This window comes from Mastomys coucha, unplaced genomic scaffold (assembly GCF_008632895.1).
Source record: "Mastomys coucha isolate ucsf_1 unplaced genomic scaffold, UCSF_Mcou_1 pScaffold16, whole genome shotgun sequence".
Taxonomy (NCBI): domain Eukaryota; kingdom Metazoa; phylum Chordata; class Mammalia; order Rodentia; family Muridae; genus Mastomys; species Mastomys coucha.
Genome location: NW_022196898.1, coordinates 95,723,926 through 95,730,001, shown reverse-complemented (window position 1 = coordinate 95,730,001; position 6,076 = coordinate 95,723,926). Strand labels below are relative to the sequence as shown.

Sequence of the window (6,076 nt, the reverse complement as noted above, 5' to 3'; positions counted from 1 at the left end):
GTGTGTGTGAATGTGTGTGTGTGTGTGTGTGTGTGTGTGTGTGTGTGTTTGTGTGCACATTTGAAGACAGGTGTCTATGGAGGGAGGCCACAAAGGTTTTCAGTGTCTTGAAGCTGGAGTGTGTGTGTGTGTGTGTGTGTGTGTGTGCACATTTGCAGACAGGTATCTATGGAAGGAGGCCACAAGGGCTTTCGGTGTCTTGGAGCTGAAGTTACAGGTGCTTGTGAGCTACTAGGTATGATGGGTCCTGGGGAAAGAGCTCAGACATTCTGAAAAGGCAACTAGCACTCTTAAGTGCTGAGCCATCTCTATAGCCTCAGGTTATTTTTTAATGTGGAAAAGACGGTAACTAAATAGTACTTAGGTTCATCCTACTCACTTAATGGAATTCAATCAGAAAATGGAACCAAACCTATTTTAATTAAGCACAAAGTTTGTAACCATCTGCCTGTAGAGGCATTGCAGGTGTGACTTGTCTGTCACATGTGTCAGAAAGGAGAGAGGCTATGCCTATGTTCAATGTTCTGACCTATGAACAGAGGGTTGAACTGTAGCCTAAAAGAGAGTCTGAGATGACCACTAATCTGAGATGGCCCAGATAAGTTTCCAGGATGGAGAACAAGCTGGAGACTTGAAGTACCCCATCTGGGTTTACACAGGCCTTGCTGAGAGTGAACCCAAGACAAACAACTCTTGCATGGAGACACACAGGTGGGTCTGGCAAGAAGCAAGCCCTAGATGAACACCAGACTCATGCTATGGCACATGGATAGGGAGCTAGCCTGAGATGACCACCAGTCTGGCACGCAAGGCCCAGCACGTATAATCCTGGGGGATCTGGCCCTACCACCTCTCTCCTGAGTGGTGATCTCGATGAGGGGAAACCACTCTCCCCTTACACCTCACCGCCCACAGCAACACTCACCAGAGCAGGCCATTCACCTTGCCTGGGCAGCACTTAGAGCTGACTTTGATGCCTGGGTGCTGGGAAGCTGGCCCTAATAACTGTCTGCCATGCATTAGCATGGGTAAGGGACAGATGCCCCTTCTCAGTTCTTGCCACCTATGGCAGGCAATAGATCTGGCCATGAGGTATCAGGCCAGAGAGCAGACCCTGCCCCTCACCTGCTGAAGTACTTGGGTGAGCAGGCCCTGCATCTCACCTGGGCATCACAGTAGAGATGACCCTGATGGCATTGCAGAGCTGGGTAGCTTGGAGGGGTTTAGCTCAGCTAAACAGGCCCAGATGCAGTGTGGCCCCACAACTTGTCTTCCTGCCTCATGGCAGTATGAGCAAAAGAGAGATTTTCCTCCACCCTTGCCCCTTGTCCCTGATGTCAAGGGGGAGTTCTGGCCCTGAGGTCATGGGAATGGGAGATCTGTCCCTGTTCTTTACCTACTCAGGAGGGTAGACCCTGCACCTCACCTTGGCAGCAAGATAGAGTGCTTGCCCTGGTTGTTGGGGTTGTTGGTGAGTTGGGTCCAAGAGCATGAGGAGCAGGAGAGCTATTGGGCTATTGACTAGCTGAGGTTCCTCCCAGACCCAGACCCAGGGCTTTGAATGAGTGCTCATACCCCAAACATCTGCCCCACTGCTGAACTGCTAGAAAGCATAAAGGGGCTGGTCCTACAGATCTAAAAGCACACAGGGCAATCACAGGATATCTGAGAGAAGTCCCTGTGAGGTTCCAGTACTGACAGGGTAGCAGAAGCCAGAGGCTTCCTACTAGGCCAAATGAGTCATTGCAATGAACATTTGCTATACATGAAGTCTGGACCAACGGTTTATGCTGTGGGATACACTGTGACATGCTACAGCTTCCACAAATGAAACTGTAAGTATGGAAAGCAGGGGTGAGTGCAGATGAGTGCGACTGGACTGAATGATTAGAAATTCATGAAGAACCAATAGAAAGTGAAGAGAAAAAAAGGTTATAATCAAATATTCTGATCATGCCAAGACAAATTAGTTAATTTTTATTGTCTTACTCAAAGAAGCTTATCACATTAAATAAAGAAAAACACACCCATCTGGTTATGAATGCAATTTAAGTTTTCACTGGACATGTAGAAAATGGTTCAGTTAAAGCTTATACATGCTAACACTTACCAATTGCTGCCACTGCATGGCTCATGGTGAAGAGTGGTCATATATTATGGAGGTTTAGTTCTTTGACAGCCTTAGCCTTTAACGAGTACTGGATGGCACAGTGACATTGAGTAAGAACATGGGCCATCCTGGTTCACCATTCATTTGACATAATATCAGAAGACACACTACAGATAGCCAAGGCAAAATTGTATTCTCACAAAAATCTGTCTTTGTTCTATTAATACTAAGAGAGAAATGTAATGGTACTTAGAGAAAATGTACCTACAACACGTTCAAGCATGCCCTGACATATGTAAAGGCTGACTGGGCCAAATTTTCTTAAGGATTAGGACTCCAAAGGCGAAACCCTGCTTTAAACTAAGGGACAGGCAAGAGCACGAGCTTCTCTAAGGATGAGGGCTGATGAACCAGAAAGGTGACTTACCACATTTCAAAATGGATCCACGGACATTCTCTCTCATTCCACACCTCCTCCTGGTCCTGGACACAGACAGAAACTGCAAAGATAACTCTTAATCTTTTGCTACTAGGAGACCAGTGGATTTAGGTATAAAAGCTCAGAGCCATCACAGGACATGGCCTGAAACTGTCTTAGACCTCTGCTAACTCTGGAGAGTTCCAGCTCTGGAGGCCATGCTAATTCCATTATGTGTTAACCTTGATATAGAATGTTGCCATTGTTTTTCAATAGACCCAGTTAGGGCTGAAAGCTTTGAGGCAGATTTATTGGAAATGGCTGAAGTTTCCTAGGTTTAACTAAAATACAGGCAGCTGCTGAATGAAGGGCGTGTTTAATGTTGATCTGCCTTTGATATTTTCTCTCCTCTCCTTTCATGCTCTCATTTCTTCCCCTGTACTCAATATATATTCATATATATAAGAAGGATACTTCTTACACATCATCATGGGGTTATTATTGAGAAAGTCAGAGGAAAATGGTTTGTCTCCATCCTAATATTAAGTTCTTAGGAGAGTACAAAGTGAAACATAGAGTTTATATCAAGTGGAAAAGAAAGACAAATGAAATACAAGTTGAAAAGTAGGACATATCTTCCCCCTAAGGGAGATGGTGCTGGACATACAGAACAGGTCTAGTACCATAAGCAACAGGAGTGGGAGATAGTCACAGAGAGCTATCCCGCCTTCTACTGATGTAGAAAACAGGTGAGACCAGGAGAAGGAAGGAGAACCATCACCTCCTCTGTTGCTTTGACCTTCAGAGTTTCTGTGAAGAGCGGAAACCTCACTGTAGCTGTCTTAGCAGAATACCATGACTAGTATGCCTCCTAGGGAATCATTGTTAACCTACTAGGCAGGGAAATAGAGAGGGGATTACCTGTCAGAATCGACTAGTGCACCCCAAGTCACTGGCTAGGACATTCCTCAAGTAGAGGGAATTGAAGGGTGAGTCTAGGCTCACACAGTACAAAGGAGAAGGGCTAGTCCTGAGAAATCTGACTGCATCTCTACATTTTGTGACATGGTTCTATGTCTGTTTGATTTGTTTTGAAAATAATCTTGGATAACACTTGCACTGAACATGTAGATAACTTCTCTGCCCCCCTCTTTCTCTCTCTCTCTCTCTTTCTCTCTCTATGTCTCTCTTTGTGTGTGTGTGTGTATGTGTGTACCTGTGTGTCTGTGTAAATGTGTATGTAGTTGAGTCCAGATATGTATTTGTGATCATGAATACATATGCATTTTTGTGAGTACATGTGAAGACTAGATGCCACCTAAATTTTCATTTTCTCTCTCTCACTGCCATGGAGCTTGCCAGATAGTTTATGCTGTTGGTCAGTGTATCTCAAAGACCTACCTGTCTTCACCTTCCTAGTGCTCAGTTTATAAATTCATGCTACCCTGTGCTTGCTCTTTTCTTCCTTCCTTCCATCCTTCCTTCCTTCTTTCCTTCCTTCCTTCCTTCCTTCCTTCCTTCCTTCCTTCCTTCCTTCCTTTCTTCTTTCCTTCCTTTCTCTTTCTTTCTTTCTTTCTTTCTTTCTTTCTTTCTTTCTTTCTTTCTTTCTTTCTTTCTTTCTTCATACACTCTGAGGATCAAACTCAGATGCTCATACTTACAAGGAATGCATTGATTGACTGCGACAGGTATCTATGGAGAGAGGCCACAAGGGCTTTCAGTGTCTTGAAGCTGGAGTGTGTGAGTGTGTGAGTGTGTGTGTGTGAGTGTGTGTGTGTGTGAGTATGTGTGTGTATGTGTGTGTGTGTATGTGTGTGTGCATATTTGCAGACAGGTATCTATGGAGGGAGGCCACAAGGGCTTTCTTGGAGCTGGAGTGTGTATGTGTGTATGTGTGTGTGTGTGTACATTTGCAGACAGGTATCTATGGAGGGGGGCCACAAGGGCTTTCAGTGTCTTGAAGCTAGAGTGTGTGTGTGTGAGCACATTTGCAGACAGGTATCTCTGGAGGGAGGCCACAAGGACTTTCAGTGTCTTGGAGCTGGAGTGTGTGTGTGTGTGTGTGTGTGTGTGTGTGTGTGTGTGTGTGTGTGTACATTTGCAGACAGGTATCTATGGAGAAAGGCCATCATCAAAAGCTTTCATCAAACCTTGGTGTCTCCCATGAAGCCCCAAGTAAACTCCAATGCCAGTGATACCTCACTCCTGGAAGTGTTTGTTCCCTGACAGTGGCTTTCTTATGGTCTAAGAAGAGGAATATTTAAACCACAGAGAAGATCACAGGAACCTGAAGTATGTGGAAGCAAGTTTGATATTTTAGTGAGTGAGACTTGTGCCATTTCTTCGAGCTCCTTTATTGCCACCAAAGTCTTTCCTAAAGGTGGATGTTTTAGAATTGGCATTTGGAACTTTTTAGTTATTTCATGAAAACCATAGCTGGGGACTAACCATTCAGTTCATGAATTAGTTTGCTAGTCCTTTCTCACCTCCGGTAATTTTTATCTCCAATGTTTGGCTTTTGTTTACCCTTCATTATTAAATGCATGGCACTCACTCAGTATCATCATAGGTATTCAGGTAAGCTAACAGTTTTCGCTATTTACTAGGATCTAGACTTTACATAGCTTATATAATTTAATCTTTGCTCTGGTTGCAGAGATGTTTACATCATCAGCCTATTTTGTAGTTGGTACCTATGAAAGATCAAGTCTTCTATTGCCTCTTATATTGCAAATGCCAGCATTAGGATTTTAAGTATGTTTTTTCTGGCTCCTGTTGGCGTCATGTGCCATGTTATGTTCCATTCTGAATTTCAGTCCTAGGGATGAAGTGATGGACAAAGGAGTGAAGAATGGGGAGGTGTTCTTTCAATGACTGCTAGGGTGAGATTCGACCATATTTCTGAAGCCCTGTACCTTTATGGTTGGCCAAAGTGAGCTAGGAAAGAGTGATTTGGGATGCATAAGCAAAAGAGCAGTTTTGAGTGTATGAAGGTCCCAGTGAGACACATAGGTGCTGCGGCACCGGGAGATTCTAACGTGCCCTCATTTCCCCCTAGTCTCTGCCAGATGGTAGTTTCACCACTCAGCATTTTCTGGGGGTTCCAAGGACTGAGCAAAGAGGATAGCTACAGCAATCCAAGTTGAGTCTGTGAATTGAGGTTAGGTTAGGGTCATTACAAGAAACCATTCTATAAGATCACATAAGAACTTGGTTTTCACTGAAAACAAAATGTGCCAAGCTTCATTATGAATGTCAAGGTGGAGATTTGTAGTGCTTCTGGTATGAAACTATTCATGTCTGAAGGGATCTCTGAGAGTGGAGGAATCATCTAATACCAAGAACACAGATCCTATTTGCAAGCAAGTGTCAAGAAGAGATTACTTGGGAAATGAGTACCCATTTAGATGAGGTCATACTGAATGGAGCGTTCTGGTACTCCAGTTGTTAATAGAGAAGAAGATATTAATGTCTATCAGCAGAGGTTGAGAGGAACCTGTGAAGGATGAGAAAATGTGGTGTTTTGAATGCCAAGTAGAAGAATCAGA

The 6,076-nt window shown here is 44.0% G+C and overlaps 1 long non-coding RNA gene and 1 pseudogene across 1 annotated transcript in view; one reads left to right on the top strand and one right to left on the bottom strand.

The window, feature by feature from the left end:
* Positions 1-2,740, bottom strand: part of LOC116094390 — a 3,992-nt gene extending 1,252 nt beyond the window's left edge. The window contains exon 1 of the long non-coding RNA XR_004120079.1: positions 2,538-2,740. This is a non-coding gene — a long non-coding RNA (uncharacterized LOC116094390). The remainder of the gene's footprint in view (positions 1-2,537) is intronic.
* LOC116094597 lies at positions 448-563 on the top strand (annotated as a pseudogene).
* Positions 2,741-6,076: the final 3,336 nt, after the last annotated feature.